Source organism: Helianthus annuus, chromosome 9, assembly GCF_002127325.2.
Source record: "Helianthus annuus cultivar XRQ/B chromosome 9, HanXRQr2.0-SUNRISE, whole genome shotgun sequence".
Classification (NCBI taxonomy): Eukaryota; Viridiplantae; Streptophyta; class Magnoliopsida; order Asterales; family Asteraceae; genus Helianthus; species Helianthus annuus.
The window spans coordinates 120,744,995-120,760,718 of record NC_035441.2 but is presented as its reverse complement, the minus strand read 5'-3'; the positions used below and the strand labels follow the sequence as shown (position 1 = coordinate 120,760,718).

The 15,724-nt window shown below is 35.7% G+C and overlaps 1 long non-coding RNA gene across 1 annotated transcript; it reads left to right on the top strand.

Moving 5' to 3' along the window:
• Nucleotides 1–250: 250 nt before the first annotated feature.
• On the top strand, nucleotides 251–1,175 carry LOC118482074. Its single transcript, XR_004867079.1, has 3 exons — nucleotides 251–431; nucleotides 525–743; nucleotides 952–1,175. It is a non-coding gene; the product is annotated as an uncharacterized LOC118482074 (long non-coding RNA).
• Nucleotides 1,176–15,724: the final 14,549 nt, after the last annotated feature.

The window sequence follows — 15,724 nt, the reverse complement described above, 5'->3', positions numbered from 1 at the left end:
AATCAAATCTGAGAACAAAAAATACTGCAGAATGCAGAATTAAATCAGAGAACAAAACACTATAAATACTGCAGAATTTGAGCCTGGATGTGAATAATACGAACTGACATTTATATTTTTTTGAAAGGCTGATATTTTAGTGATATAGTCAGTTGCCATTAGTCCTATAAATGTTGCAGTTAAAAAGGAATTAGTCAGTTGACATGTTATTTATGTTCATTAAATGTTTATTTTGATGTATAGGAGAAGACATTGAAGCGGCGTGCTACATTTGGTGAGTTCTGGTTGGAAACACATGCAAAGAAAGGGTCGAGACCCCTAGATAAATTGGTTGGGAGTAGCAGGTCAGTTGAGAATGGTTCGAGAGAAGACGATGAGGTGGAAGACACCATTCAGCAGCAAAATGTGACACGAGGGCGAGTGAAGCTTATGTAAGTCTTATTGTTTTGTAAATATATGTTTTTAGCACTTACTAATAGGATTATAAAATTTAAAGTAGTAATTGTTCTATGTTTTTATCGCAGAGCACATATGATAAATATGTCGTTGATAAATATGGAGAGGATACTAGTTTACACCCTGAATTTGACATGGAATTGTGGTCACAAACGGTCAGTGGAAATAAAAAGGGTAGATTGTATGGGATTGGCACCATTGCTGACCCGCATAACGTGATTCCGGGAGCATCGTCAATGCCGATTACCCATAGTTCAAATCTGCAAGAGAGAACTGACAGTGACGAGGTTCTTAATACTTTAGTAAAAAACTACATTTTTATGTGATAAAAGACTAATAGTAGGTTATGTAAATGTATCAGCTTATATTGAGTTAGGTTTGTTTGTAATGTGCTATAACATCCCTCATTTAGATGTAATGAACTTCATATAATGTGTCATGTTATAAGGCGTGATAATGGATTTTAACGGGTCATGTTTGCTTTGGACGTTATAGGTGCAACGTTTGAAGGAAAAATTGCGGAGTTGGAACAAGATAAGATAGAGAAGCATGTTGTGATAGAGAAAATCGAAGAAAGTGCGAGGGTGTACGCCGAAATGAACGAGAGAATTCAATTGATGTCACAAAATCCGCCACCAACTTAGATATGTTGAACTTTATTGTATTTCTTTTGGATCTTTATCGTTGCTTTGGGTTAATTTAGATCTTTATTGTTGCGTTAGGATAACTTGGATCTTTATCATGTTACTTTGGTTTTGTTTGAAACTTTGAGTTATTATTCTATTTGGTTTTGAGTTTTTATCTTTGGTATGGTTTTTTATGTTTATTGAGATTTGATTATAATGTTTAGTGGCAAAAAGTAGTATACAATATAAAAAAAGAAAATGCTTGGAAAATTTAAGACTAGATGTGTAGCTAAATCTGCTTCAAAAACCTTGTTGTAGCTAAATTCGGTAACAAAATGAGTAGCAAAAGATAGCAAGTTTCCGTAGCCAATCCCTAGCATATATGTAGCAAATTTCATAGCCAAATTGCAACAAATCCGTGGCAAAAATAGTAGCAAAGTCGTAGCAAATTGTCATCGACAAAGCGTAGCTACCATCCATAGCGAAAAAAGCTCCGTAGCTAATAATCCGTAGCCAAAAAATGGTAACAAATTTCCGTAACTAAAAAACCGTAGCTAAAATCCATAGCAAAAAGACTCCGTAGCTAATAATCTGTAGCAAAAAAAATGGTAGCAAAGTTCCGTAGCTAAAAAACCATAGCAAAAATCTATAGCAAACTTTTTCGTAGCGGATCTGTAGCTAAAATAGCGACGTCACTTTGTGTAGCTAAACCCATCGCAAATATAATTTTCGTAGCGAAAGTTCGTAGCAAATAAATTCGCGACGAGTGTTAGCTATGGATTTGCTACGGATTTGACCATAGGTTCTAGGGTTTGCCACCACCACCATCCCTCATTTCGCCCTCTTTTGCAGGTTGTCAGTTTACAGGTTATAGGATTTGCAAGTTCTGAGCCCTAAACATGGTTTGCAACAACCACCGTCCATCTCTTGATCGATGGTCTGAATATCCTCCATAGGAGATGGGGTATTAGGAGAAGGTTGCAGGGATTTAATTTGCAGGTGTGTAGATGGTTGCATGGATTCGATGTAGGGATGTGCTTTTGATTTGGTTGCAGGGCTTCAATTTTGGGGTTATACCTTCGAGTATTTTAAAATATATATATATATATATATATATATATATATATATATATATATTCTTAACACATCAGCATCCACGTAGGCATCCACATCATCATACACTAATGGAGGTAGTCCTTAGTTAACATAAACCTTGTTCGAGGAAAATATATCGAAAGTTGGGACTGTCCTTAAGAATTTATCAAGTATGGATTAATGTCGGCCCCCAAGGTAAAGTTTATATTTTAAAGTCTAATCGCCCTTGTATTTATAAGACAAAATATAGTACGAAATAAAAAGAAAGTGTTGGATCTGAGAGTGTGTGTAGTGTATGTTTTTTATAGAACAGTTGAACAAATTTAGAAATTCAATCAAACAATTATAATAAACACATCAATCTAACATAATTGGATTTGGTAATGATTGCAAAATGATTTCATATTGAATTCAATTCTGATGTAATATAATCACAAGGTACAAAGGTACTCCCCCTCACCAGGTGTCTGGTGACTCCCTCTCTCTCTCTCACTTAGTTCTTATGCCTTTGGGCTCTAAGTGTTACTATTACATTGAATACGAAGAACTATATGTAGGAGGAGAGAATTGTTGGTGACATCACCATGAAAGCGACCCCTGAAAACTCATTAAATTATGTAACTGCCAGTAGTTAGTAAAACTGCTGGATAGTTTCATTGTTACATTGAACTACTGCTTCTAGTGAGAATAAAAGAAAACAACTCTAAATCTACTAGTGTGAACCAGCACTTCTAGGAATCCGGAACTTCTGTTCTTTGACTTGTTGACTTGATCTTCTAATCTTCAGTCTTGCCTTTTGTTGACTTGATTGTTCACTTGTTGACCAACACTTTGACAATCCAACACTTATTCATTTGTTCTCTATTCTTAGAGGCAGTCGTTTTATATCAGTAGTTTGGGTAGTTGTTTTAAGAAGCCTTCAAGGGGGGGGGGGGGGAATTTTGTACCAATGAATGTACTTCAACTTATTCCATCAGGCAGGGAAGATGGTTCCCTCGGGTTTTGTCTTTCATCATCAGCAGATCTTATATTACCAAACAGAAAGAAAACTATTACAAAATGAATTTGGGTAGAGTTTACAACTAAAATGAATAAAAACAACAGAAGAGGTATAAATGAAATGACTAAGGCCGTATATCATTGTATGTGGCATGGTTTCTTTAAATAAATTTCTCGTCTCCTCTAAGTAGACATTTGTTTCCCAATGTATAACAATTGGAGCAAGCACTGCATTGTATAGTCCGAGATGACCATTTATGCTGAAATTTCACTTAAAACAAGTATGTTTAAGTTGTTTAAAAATACTTGGTGCCTTTCTTTCAATATCGATGGTTTCTTATAGTTCGTGTCGGCTTTTCTCTTGTTGTATTAAACTAAACAAAGACAGAGACCTTAATTTTCTTTAGTTATGTTGTATTAAACATCTTTATAAACTAAGACAGAGACCTTAATTTTCTTTTGATGTAAAAGTTATGTTGTATTAAACATCTTTAATAACAATTAAATGGTCTAATTAAAATTTAAAAACTAATTAAAATGGTTATCATCAATAACATACTTGTTATATCCATAACTGACTAGAAATTCATAATTGGGTCAATTAACAAGGTGATGTGGTCGTAAGATAAGTAATGTTTTAGTGTTAAAAGACCTGTTTTTTTGAGGCGGTTATCTCAAATCTGATAAGAATAGATGGTTATTAATGTTTTGTTGAGGATTTGTAGGTAATTAGTGAAAATGGGTAATTTGGACGTAAAAGGGTGAAATTGGAGCTAAAGGAGAAAAGCTGAAGAAAGTTATGAAGATCGAAGAGAGTACGACCCGTAACCACCGCTAGACAGAAAATGACAAATATGTTGGGATTTGGGCCAGACTGGGCCATGTCAGAATAGTATGGGTCGTACCCAATTAAAAGAGACATCACGTGTCGTTTTCAAAGCCCAAACAGAGCCGCATATTTAAGGAATGCGATGGAAACCCTAGACACAGAAATTGACTGAGAAGTGAGAAAAAGGCAAAGAACGTGATTTTGAAGGATTCTAAAGAGGAAAGGCAAGAGGATTGAAGATCTAACACATGGGAAAACAAAATTTGATTCTCCGGGTTAATCTTTACATCTTTTTTAGTCCTTAACTTTTGTACTTGATGATGAATTTGATTTATGTTTTGAATTTGTTTATCATGTCCGCCTAAACTCTTTTATAACTATTTGGATTAGATGATTCGTTGATTTGATTTATGATTGATGATGGATTGCTTATTAGTATGATTTCAGTATAGTATGGGATGGATAATTCTTATGATGCGTATACATATATGTTAAGTATTGGTTATGATGTTGATTATGTGGTTTTGTTGATCTTTCTTTGAAGTTATGCATGTTAGATTCGATATCATCTATCTCTAGGTTATATTGACGTCTATTAACTTAGGGCTTGAAACCTAATTGATAATAGATAATTAATCATCATACTTGGTAAAACATATTTTCTGCCTATGGGAAGGAACTGATTAATTAGGTCTAGAAACTAATTAGAGTTTTATATAATTAGCTTACCTTGGTAAGTCGTAAACCGCAATGTTCATTGTTCAACCTTGGCACTAGTCTAGAAACTTTAAGTCATAAGAATCCATAATATTATTAGCTTTATTGAATTAGGCCTAAAGGTGTGTCTATAGCCTTAACCCTAGTTGATATATTTAACCCAAATAGATATTAGTTCAATATAGCACTTCATACGCTATTATCCAATTAAGTCTTGAAATAGTTTAATAAGTTCCGTATGTTATCAGTCTGGTCAGTCTTCATTGATCCGAGTCCTGGATGATTATATTCTTAACCTTTGGTAATATTTCTAAGTTAATTGAAGTTTCATAAGTTATACTTTAAGTTATAATTATTTGTAGGTTGCATATTAAGTGATAAGTTTGATACTAGTAGATTTTGTGTCCTAAGATTTAATAACTTTTGTTATTAGGGGGGCAAGATTAGCTTTTTATTGATCTGATTCTAAACAAAACAAACACCTTCATTATATAGGGAGGGGTCAGTAGGTATCGAGAAGGATAGGAAAATTACAAAGCTACAAATTAGGTAGCCATATAGCTGGATATAATAAACAAATATGGAGGGAATAAATCTTGGTCAGCAAATCTCGGTCCATTACTCCCCCTCAAGTTGGCGCATGGAGGTTTGTAATGCGTAACTTGTCGAGTAAAATTTGAAGATTGTGTATCCCTAATGGTTTTGTAAAAACATCTGCAATCTGATCCTTTGTGCTAACAGCAACGCGCTGAATTTCCTTTTATTCGGCCCTCTCTTGGATAAAATAACATTTCATTTCAACATGTTTAGTACGTTCATGGAAAACGGGATTGTTGGCAATGTGTCTAGCAGCTTGGTTGTCACAAAAAAGTTGTGTGGGTCCATTACATGGTACTTCAAGTTCCTTTAATAGCCATCTCATCCACAAGATCCCACTAATTGTGGAGGCCATAGTACGGTACTCGGTTTCTCTAGAAGAGCGAGAAACAATCGATTTCTTCTTTAAATTCCAGGATATAGGAGTCCCCTTGAAATAACAGATACCCGGTTCTTGACCTTCTTGTAATCGGGAAGCCTATCCAATCAGAGTTACAATAGACTATGACATTTGTTCCCCCATCTTCGTAAGAAGGATGCCTTGCCCTGGTGTGCCTACGGGTATTATAGAACACGATTTGCAGCCTCAAGGTGACTCTCGCGAGGGTCACTAATGAACTGACTTAAGACATTGACAGAGTAAGTGATATCAGGTCTCGTAGCTTGTAAATAGAGAAGTCTTCCAACGAGTCTCCTATATCGGTTTGCATCAATGTCACACCCCCAAAATACCACCTAGGGAATGTCCCTGTTAGGCGTGTGACGTACCAACAGCGAGCCACTAATTACATTGAACCCATACAAGTTTCAAAATAAAACCCTTAAATATTAATGTAAAATACCATCAACGAGTTTAAATGAAACCAACATGTTCAGCGGAAGCAATTAGTAAACCAAAGTTAAAACGTTTCAAAACCAATGTATAGTATCAAGAATTCAATCACATGATTCCCTTCAGTCGACCCATGACCACTCCAGCTACTCCAGACAGCAAGTTCCCAAATCCAAGATATCTAACGACCTGCGAGCATGCAACAAGTGTATCAGACAAGGCTGGTGAGTTCATAGTTTTTACGAAAACGTTGGTTACCAAGTGTTTAGTTAATCCATTGAATTTACAATGTTGATAATACCCCGAATACAAGACGGCTCCTGATTTACATTGCCCTTTCTCCAATGCTCCTATCAAAGCATTGGTCATGACTAGGTCATTAGTTCAACACCCGTCCTCCCAGGTACGGGCTGAGGTTGCCAAACCTAAGTAGCGCTACTAACTAATACCATGTTACCTCTCAGGTAACCAAACAACACGGAGGGACTTTAAAGGTGATAGGATGAGTATATTATCCAACATTACCGATTTACAACAAGACCCATTCCTCTCAGGAATACCCAAACAAGTTACCCAAAACCCATCCCTCCCAGGGATACCCAAAGACTGTCCCAACCACCGGGACGCATGCTCAAGAGAGATGAACTCACCTTTGGTTTGCTCGGTAAGACTAGTTACTTGTTTAACAGTCAGTCACAAACGTCCTAATACAGTTACCGACAACAATCAGTTTTGGATGCACATACACTAGATATTTCATGCACGTTAACGCACATACTCCCTAATCACATATCACGCAATCCCATGCATATGTAACACACATATTATCATACGTACTGTAACCGTTGACCATTCAATGAAATCAGCGACATACATCATAATATACATAGTCACGTATTATATATTCGAGTCACATATATTTCACATAATTCGTCACGTCTCACACTAACACTTAACAATTCGTTACATAGACCAATTAAACTGTGCAGCCCAATGGCTTTAGACTTGGCCCAACAGTTAACACAAAACCACTGGACATGATAACCCAAACATCCTGCCCAGCCCATACACACCCCGGCCCAATACCCTTAAACGGTCTTGTTTCTTCTTGCGGCCCAGCAGAACAGGCCAAAAAACCACACATAATGACTAGGTCATCCTCAACATCGATAGAACTATTAGATTGATTAGGACAACAATCATTTATCATGCCAATTCACAATTATACAATTTGAGGTTTTCATAACAATATCACTGATCAACATGGATCCTACTAATTCTCAATATAATCAAAACACCTTTGCACTCAATCCACATTCTAACAGTTATTAGACTATGATCATCACAATTACCATATTAGTATTACAAATATAAAAGACCACTTGGGCCCAATCAGACATACACGGCCCAATTCGAGATACCCATTACCATTCTAACCCCTTTAGCCCAACATCCTCCTAGTTCGACTGAATATGTTCGTGATCAACATACATTACATTAATTACCCTAATCAATTTTCATGCATAAACATCAACAACTTATATACATAAAACCCGAACATAGTGATATCAGGATCAATTGCATGGTACTTCAACTTATCAATACACCAAATCCCAATTAATCGATCCCATACTTTATTTCAATAATCAGATTATAAGTTTATAATATAGTAATTTCCTTATCATGATCCCATATAACCCTACAAGCCCATGGTCCAATCAGGTTAATACCACATGCGTACATTATCACATAATTTCACTAGAGTTAATTGCCAAAATGGTCCCTGAGGTTTGCTCACTTTTGCCACTTTTGTCCAAAATCCAAAATTTTTAAATCTGGGTCCCTGAGGTTTGCATTTTGTTGCTATTTTAGTCCACATTTCAAAACCCCCCCTTTTTACTGTTGCAACCAGCCTATTTTGTCCTTTTGCGCAGGGGTATTCTGGGTTCTTGATCTGAGTTTGTTATAATAACTCATAAAAATGACCAAAATACCCATGCACAAAAGGACAAAATAGGCTGGTTGCAACAGTCAAAAAAAGGAGTTTTTGAAATTTGGACTAAAATGGCAACAAAATGCAAACCTCAGGGACCCATATTTAAAAATTTTGGATTTTGGACTAAAGTGGCAAAAGTGAGCAAACCTCAGGGACCATTTTGGCTATTAACTCATTTCACTATTTAACATGTATTCCTAACTGTTAACATCAAATAACCACACATATGCAAACAAAGTCATACAAAGGTTATTGGAACATATTATACTTGTAAAGTAAGATCATCATCTTATCGCATTTCCTAACATATGCATAATAATCGCCATAACAGTTTTGTAATATCTATGATCTTATCACACATGTATCATACAAGTACAAACAAGCATACCACTACCTAGATCTTATCACACATAATGACTATGTCTCGATGGGGGGGGGGGTCCTCTTCTGCCGTACGCAAGATATGGGGGAGAATAGGGTTGGTTTGTTATGTTATGTTGTGATGATTAGAAAATAAGGGTTTATGTATACTTAATTAAAAACCCAACACCTAATAAATGAGCCGACACCACTACCTTATCTTGTTAATCATAACTGGGCCAGATTTAATCAAAACACATATGAGATAGGCTGGGCTCGGTTTGTGTTAATTCACGCCGGAGTGAAATGTTAACAATGTGTTAGCTCACTAATGTGGCCCAATTACTTGCGGCCCAAAAGATCATACGGCTCAGTTTAGTTAATAACGGTAACGGCTCCATTATAACAAATCAACACGCACAAAAACGTCTAATGGTGCAAGAGTGTAACATGTGGGTAATTAAACATAGAAATACACGCCACAGATTGTGGAATTTAAAGTAACGCAGCTAACACAATAACACAGTACCAACAATAGCACAGTAACACAGTATATCGATCATATATCAAACGTGTACAATTTTACGACGCAAGCACAACTATGAAAACACTGGTGTGGAACAAGTAACGTGTCGAGGAAAGAACTTGAAAGTTTGGGTTGTCACAATCAATACGAGCTTCGCCATCACATTTGCCTAATTTTTAATTTTGTTCCATGGGAACAGGCTAGGTCGGCAACCTAACATTCTCGTATCTTCGAGAATGTCCAATTTGTACTTCCGTTTACTAAGGACCATGCCATGTTTGGTTCGAGCAACTTTGATGCCAAGAAAGAACTTTAATGGACCAAGATCCTTGATACTGAACTCTTAATCTAGAAAATTTTTAAGTCTCTTGAATTGTGTTGATGTCGTTTCCTATGATGATGACATCATCCACATAAAAAAGAGCAGCAACAAAAATTCCTTCTCTCTAGAACAAGAAAAGGGAATGACCGGCTTTTGATTGTTTGAAACCGAGTCCTTGTAAGGAGGTAGTGAATTTTTATACCAGTTCTTGACGCTTGCTTAAGCCCATAAAGTGATTTCTAGAGTTTGCAAACCCAGTTGTCATCAAGTTTACCAAAACCGTGGGGTATCTTCATGTAAATTTCTTCATGAAAATCCCCATGCATTAAGGTGTTGCTCACGTTTAGATAGTGAGTATGCTATTCCATTTTTACAGCAACCGCTAGAAGGGTCCGAACGGTGACTAATTTTGCAACCGGTGCAAAAGTGTCATGATAGTTGATGCCTTATGTTTGTGTGAAACCCTTAGCGACGAGAAATGCTTTGTACCTTTCTATTTCATTGCTTAGTTTATACTTTATCTTGTACACCCACTTTGAGTCGATAACACGTTTACCCTTTGCCAATTCTTCCAACGTCCAAGTCTCGTTTTGTTCAATGGCTTGAATTTCTGCTTGCATGGCTTCAATACATTTTGGATTATGAACTTCTTGTCGTAATAGCTTTGGCTCATTATTTGAAGTAGTGATCTCCAAAAAAACTTTATGTGAGTTAGTAAAATTATCGTAAGAGACAAAATGTGTTAAAGGGTGTACCATTGAGGGGTCTTGATTGAAGTTATGGAGTGAATGTTCTTGGTCTAGAGATGGGGGTAACTTCACATCATAGTCCTTTATATAAGTCGGTCTAGTTCTGTTACGTTTAGGGCTTTCCAAAAGATTAGGTTCATTTTTAAAATCCTCATTTGGGGATATTGGGCCAGGCGAAGTCACTTCATCAGGTGATGTTGGGCCAGGCGAAGTGGCTTCATGAGTTAATGGGCTTCCCATGTTTTCTTGGTTATTTGTTTGTGGGCCAGGAACTTCCTCACAGTTAATGGGCTCATGTTGATTGGGCTCTTGGAGTGAATAACTTAATTGTTCACTAGTTTGGTGTGAGTCAATTTCTAAGAATTTATTTGCTCCAAGTGAATACTTCTTCATCATTCTTAAGAATAACAAATTTTGTAAGAGGGAAAACATATTCAACAAACTTCATGTGCCTTATTACTATGATCTTCTTGTGTTGAAGATCAAAAATTTTGTAGCCTTTTGTGCCTGGAGGATAACCCAAAAAGATTCCAGGTCTCTCCCCTCATCTCAAATTTATCCCTTTTTGTCTCCATGCTTAGATAATACGCAAGGCAACCAAAAACTTTTGTTGTAGAGTAATTCATAAGACGTTTTTCCATCAATAACATTGGATGGAAGCCGATTTATGATGTGGGTTGCTGTTAAAATACACTCTCCCTAAAACCTAGTGGAAAGGTTAGCTTCAAATTTTAAAGCCCTCGCTGTTTCCAAGAGGTCTCAGTGTTTCCGTTCCACTACAAGGTTTTGTTGAGGTGTGTGTGGACACGTGGTTTCCAATATAATTCCCTCTTTGGCATAAAAATCAAGCATTTTAATTTTATTTGATGTAAACTCCCCCCCCCCCATTGTCGCACCTTATTATTTTAATATTCTTTTCAAATTGCACTTGGACCATTTTTTTGAAAATCAATTAGACGTGTACTTGCTTCATACTTATGTTTGAGAAGAAAAACCCATACAACTCACTAAAATAATCAACAATAGTGAGAAAATAGTTTGCTTGTGTGAAAGAAGGTGTTTGATATTTTCCCCACACATCACAATGTATAAGCTCAAAACAAGCACTAGTTTTTATGGTACTAACTTGAAAGGGCAATTTAATACATTTTGCTTTAACACAACAATCACAACACCCTTTGATTCCAATGAGGCATTTTTGATAAAACCAACATGAGAAAGTTTAGAAGTAGATGCGTGACCTAATCTATTATGCCACGTGTTAGTGGTTACTGTCACTGCCCGCCTCTCGGTTCCTATCATCCACATCTTATATAGACCTTTGATGCATTCACCCACTCCAATCAATTCCCTGGAACGTAAGTCTTGTATGAAATAGAAACTTGGAAAAAAGTCATAACACATTGTAAGTCATTCGATCGTTTACTAACTGATAACAAGTTGCATTTAAAATTGGGAACGTGTAAAACATTTTTGATGGTTATCTCATTTGGCAAGGTGTAATTCTCGCGACCTTCAACGGGTATTGATGCACCATTTGGTACAGTTACTGCATTCATAATTCTCTTTTGTTAAGTTTTTTAGTAGGGAATTATCATAGGTAAAATGTTCGGTAGCACCCACATTAGTGACCGATGCATCTCCCTCTTTGCTTGTTTCTCCTTTGCTTCTAAAAAACTTAACAAACTGCTTGTGTTATTCTTTGTTTACTCTCGGTATGGGACTTGTTTGGATTTCAACATGAGCAGCCCTTGGTTTGGTTTGATTTCCATTGCCCGACCACCAATATGGGTAACTGACGCGTTTGAAACAACCATACTTATTATGGTCGTTTTTACCACAAAAGTCACAATGTTCAACCGGTTCACCAACGTTTCATTTACTGTTCTTTCGTCTAACCTCACTTTGTGCCTGACATTGATCACGTCAGGTTGGAATGAATGACTGAAATCAAGCAGAATCGATGGTTAGTCTTTTTGCTCTAGACGTAACCCTTTGTTATTCGTCGTTCTTGTCTCCGGCCATGGCGCTGGTTTTGTTTTATGATGAATTTTGTGTGAAGGATCTTAACTCCGCTCTGATACCATAATAACTTAACTTTTGTTATTATGGTGAAAGATTTGTTTTTCATTGATCTGATACAAAACAAAACAAACACCCTCATATATAAGGAGGGTCGGTAGGTATCGAGAAGGAAAGGAAAATTACAAGGCTAAAAATTAGGTAGCCATATAGATGGAAATAATAAAAAAATATGGAGGGAATAATCTTGGTCAGCAAATCTCAGTCCATTAGGATTGGCACTCGGTAACTTACTTGAACTATACTATATTCCCGCTTGCCTGTTACGTGTGTAGTTAGTAGTTATTTGGTTTGTTACCTTAAAGCTTGTATGTATTTTGTTTCAATTTATTGGTTACTATCTAAGCACGTTACTAGGCTATTCAGAGCGAAACTTCTATAGAAACCTCGAAAACCACTCAAAGCCACTAAACATAAACATCTTAGAGTTTTTTTCTTTTAAACTCAACTTAGTTCATGGATCTTTGAATATTTTTGAACATGAATGAGCTTTTCCCTTAGTTTAGGGATGAGTAATTGGTTTTGAAAATATTTGATCTTAAGCAAAATACGGTTGCGCAAGCTCAAGGGTTTTAGTTCCTCTTGTCATGGGCATGCACAAGTTCAAATATTTTAGGCGATTAAAGTAATTCCTTTGTGTGTATGCAGGAGTTAGAATAAAACACAACTATAAATACTTACCAAGTATATTATATTATTATTTATGAACCACTTTAAACTTTATACATTCTACTATGTGTGATACATTCCTCCTAATTTTTCACTACACCTTTTTGTTGAAACACACCAATTTAAGCATTATTATCTTATTCATCTTAGCTCAGTTTTAGACACTACTTCGTTCATTGTGAAACTCTCATCAAATAGATCTCAAACTCGTCAATTAATAAATTACATTAACTTAGACACTACTTCGTTCATTGTGAAACTCTCATCAAATTGTAACACCCCGAAAATAAACTTTATATTGAAATTATAAAGTATAAAATAAAAAAAAATATAAACTAACTAGGAATAAATAACCTAGTTAGTCATAAGTCTAGTTATAACAAAGAAACTTGGTTGAAAACATGGAAAATCTAACTTGATATTAGTAGGAGGGCCAAAAGTGTTAAGTTGAAAACTTGATTTTTATAAAACAAATAAACAAAATCCAAACACACACTTATGTGTGTGTCTGGATCGAGTAGAAGACAGGGGCGACACAGAGTTCCCCCACAAACCCTAGTTCTGTAATTTCCTCCAAATTGAGAGCTCTAATCTGTTCCAAATTGAAAGTTAAGCACAAATTCGTGATCACCTCGTTGAAGGGATCATAAGGTATGCTAAATTTTATTGTTTAGATTCATCTCAAATTCTTGGTAAATTGTGAAATCGAAATTGGAGCTTGGTTATGTGATGTTTAGATGAAATTTGTAATGAAAACAAGTTTAGGAGTGAATCCTAGTTGATAACTTGCAGGAATTATGTTCAAGATTATGAAATTTATGAAAATCCATTCATAGGTTAAATGGGTTTTACAAAATAGGATGAACACAAGAATTATAACAATCAAAAGTAGTGTTACTTGATTTCTATATGTGATTTTGATAATAGTATGCATGCTTGACATAATGGAATCGAAATGTGTGACTATATTTGGAGAAAATAACAAGTTATGAACTTGATTCTAGTTATGTAAAAAATTAAACCCGTTAGGTGTTCATTAAAATGCCTAAGTGAGGAATAAAGTGTTAAAAAATCGGATGAAAACATGTGTTTGAATTATATGGAAAGTTATGCGTTAAACTTATAAAAAGGGTTCTAAAACGGTTGTGAATTGAACTCTTTAGGCAAGTAATCTGGATCGTCAAGTGGACAAGCCGGTGGGGATACGCGCTTAAAAGGGGTGCTTTAAAGGTACATAACTTTTGGTTTCGTCAATCGTACAAAAATAATTAATATTTGCTTGTTAGTAAAATTATAGCGTGATAAAAACGTTTGATTTTTTATTGAAGTGATGAAGTTCACTCGATAAATCAAACGGGTCAATATGAATATTTAGTGTATGTTGGTAAGCCATAGAAGTGACGAAGTTCACTCGGCAAAACGAATGGATTGAATAGATGGATAAAATGTGATGGTTTAAAAGACATGGGTTCTTAAAAGAACGGTTAGAATTATTGAATATAACGTAGAAAATGAGTTAAAACGATGTTTGAAATGAGTTTGGTTGTCATGGTAGTAGTGTCCTCACTCGACAACCAAACGGGTCAAAACTACGCCTTTAAAACGACAATGTAAGTAGAGACTATAAAGTCTCATAATATGCTAGTGTTAGAAAGCGATACGCCAAGGGATTGAATATACTAAGTTGATTTTTATGAACCCTTGATATTGGGTCAAATGACTAGAAATCGCTTGCAAGATTTGCATAAAGCGGTTTGCTCGAATTATGGGTGAACGAGCATGAAATTCTAGCGCGTGCGCAAAACCATGTAATGGTGATGATACGCCATAGTTGACAAGCACGGGGAATGGGTAACAAAGTTTAGATAACAATGAAACTGAATGATGAAAAATTATGCCACAAAACAAACGGGTCGAACAATAGAACAAGGATTTGTGAACTATTCGTTTATAAACTAGGTTTTGTTGCGTGAAACTTAAATAGTTAGATCCGTATTTTTATTACGGACGCGTAGGAAAAAGAATCGACCAAAACGGATATGTAGGTGAAAAGTTATGTCCATTAGAAGATAGAATTTTTGACAAAAAATGGAGTTGGGCAGATATGCAGGTCCAGGAACTGGACCTGCTGGAAAACGTGTTCCCCCGCGGCATGCGACGGGGCTTCATGGGGCAGGCGCGACACGCGGCCCGCGAAGGATATCATGAAGTATGTCGAGTGGCGCGACAGACCAATAATTTAAATTTTATTTTTGTTTTTAATTATATGATGCGAGAACTTGTTTACTCATTCTATATTGTTGTCAAAACTAATATTTAACATGGTTTTGACATTAGGTAATGTTCGTCTCTCTCTCAGGATGCCGATCAAGCAAAAATTCAAGAACCGAACACAAAGTTTTGAAGCTTCCGCACTAATCTAATCTTGTTTTAGACAGTGTTTATTTTGTAAACACTAACTAATTGTTAAATGTTTTAAACTAGTTAGTTGGTTAAATTAGAATACCATAACCATGTAATCTTAGTTTTTATAACTAAGTTTTGAAATTATTCATTTTGGTTTTTAAAAATGTGTGTTTTAGTTTAAAATCTTAAATTAATGAGACAGGCGTTACACAAATAGATCCCAAACTCATCGATTAATAAATTACATTAACAATAATTGCATACAATTATTTTGTTATTTGTTAAGACCCACTTTTAACTTTCACAATGATATTCGTGTGAGTCAAAGGTAAAATTATGTAAATATAGTTAGAAGGGGTATTGTGTAATTATGATTAGTATATAACCGCTTCCTTTTTGTAACCCTAACTACAATCAATCAATACAACTTACATTTCACATACACAATGGTGGTTAGTATGGT